This window comes from Bison bison, unplaced genomic scaffold (assembly GCF_000754665.1).
Source record: "Bison bison bison isolate TAMUID 2011002044 unplaced genomic scaffold, Bison_UMD1.0 scf7180017864383, whole genome shotgun sequence".
In the NCBI taxonomy this organism is placed as follows: domain Eukaryota; kingdom Metazoa; phylum Chordata; class Mammalia; order Artiodactyla; family Bovidae; genus Bison; species Bison bison.
Window position 1 is genome coordinate 6,878,981 of NW_011494955.1, and position 2,115 is coordinate 6,881,095.

Here is a 2,115-nt window from a genome sequence, read left to right on the forward strand (position 1 = left end):
AAGAGTTGACTCATTGGAAAAGACTCTGATGCTGGGAGGGATTGGGGGTAGGAGGAGAAGGGGCCGACAGAGGATGAGATGGCTGGATGGCATCACTGACTCGATGGATGTGAGTCTGAGTGAACTCTGGGAGTTGGTGATGGACAGGGAGGCCTGGCGTGCTTCGATTCATGGGGTCGCAAAGAGTGGACACGACTGAGCGACTGATCTGATCTGATCTGATCTCCCTCATTTGCAGAGGGTAGTAACGCATGGTTGTTTCCCATACATAAAAATGGAAACAAAGCCATTTAAGAAATTGTAAAGCACTAAGCAGATTCAGGAGATAAACAGCTCTAACTCTGCCACAAACTAGGTGACCCTGGACATTGGTTCATTCATTTAACAAATATTAATAAGCAATTCCAGGGCTTCCCAGGTGGCACAGTGATAAAGAACCCCCTGCAGGAGATGCAGGAGATAAGAGTTTTATCCCTGGGTGGCAAAGATCACCTGAAAAAGAAAATGGCACCCTACTCCAGTATTATTGCCTAGAAAATTCCATGGACAGGGAAGCCTGGCGGGCTACAGCCAATGGTGTTGAAAAGAGTTGAACACGACTGAACACGCATGCGTGCACGCGTGCACACACACACACACACACACACACACACTCAGCAATTCCAAGGATCAGGCTCTGGGCACACAGAACTGTATAAAGCATAGTCCCCACTCCCAAGAGCAACCAGCCTCAATGGAGAGACATTCTGCTTTAATATTTTTGTCTGTGTCTGCCCCTTCTTTCTACATGAAAAGTTCCCCTCGAGCATTATACCCCGAGTCAGAAAACCAGGGGTTCCAGAAGGTTAATAAACATAGGACTCATCTGAAAATCTTGTTAAAATACAAATTCTGGGATGGAGCTCTGAAGCTGTAGCTCCAAAAAGTCCCCAGGTGGTACAGCATGGACAACACCATGAGTACCCCGTCTGGCCCTTAGCTTACTGTTGTCTGGGAAGTCACAGAAGGCGTAAAAGAGCAGAATATACAAACCGGGAAGTTTGGAGAAATTGGCTGAGAAAGCACTTCCTGAGACAGGAAAGCAACATAGGATTGAAGGAAAAGTGGGAGTCTGTGACTGACAGACCTGTGGAGAGCAGTGAAATGCCACTCACAAACTTTTTTTTTAATTAATGTATTTATTTTCGCCTGCACCAGGTCTTCCTTGCTGTGTGAGGGCTTTATCTCTCTCCTTGTGTTTGGGACTCTCATTACCATTGCTTCTCCTGTTGGGGAACACAGGCTCTAGAGCACTGGCCTAGAGTTGTGCTGTAGTTGCTCTACCTCATGTGGCATCTTCCTGCACCAGGGATGGAACAGTGTCCCCTGCACTGGCAGGTGATTCTTAACCACTGGACCACCAGGGAAGTCTCACCCCCAAACAGTTTCATTGTATCTTAACCTTGGCACCATCCAACCCCCAAAACTCACTACAGCCTGGGCCTGCAACTTCCACCCTCCCTTCAATGAAGCCTGATTTTCCCCAACAGATTGCGTTATAATTATCAGTTAGGTACCTGCCTCTTACCAGTAATGTGACCTGGAGAGAAGGAAACGGTGCTCTGTGTATTCACACACAGTCACCATCTCCCATGTGTGTGCTTAGTTGCTCAGTCGTGTCCGACTCTTTGTGACCCCATAGACTGTAGCCCGCAGGCTCCTCTGTCCACGGGGATTCTCCTGGCAAGAATACTGGAGGGGACCTTTCCCAATCCAGGGGTCGAACCCAGGTCTCCCGCATTACAGGCGGATTCTTTACCGGAAGCCCATACAGCTTATTTAATGTTTGTTGAATGATTTTTCACAATTTGCAGAGTCTTGGGAGAGTAGTCCGGGCCTAGCGCACTCTCCACTAAATTCACCAGGGGGCGCGGTGGCCCCGGCGTCACAGTGACTGAGACCCACAGTCCCGGGGGCGCAGAGCTCTCAGCAGGCGGTCTCTCCACCCCGGCCACTCCCTACGACCTGGGCGGGAAACCGAGGCAGGGCCCCTGCCGCTGCCCGAAACTTCTAAAATGGGCCCCCTACTTTGAGAGGCGGGAGGCATCACGGGAGCCTGGGTGCCTGGACCTCGTC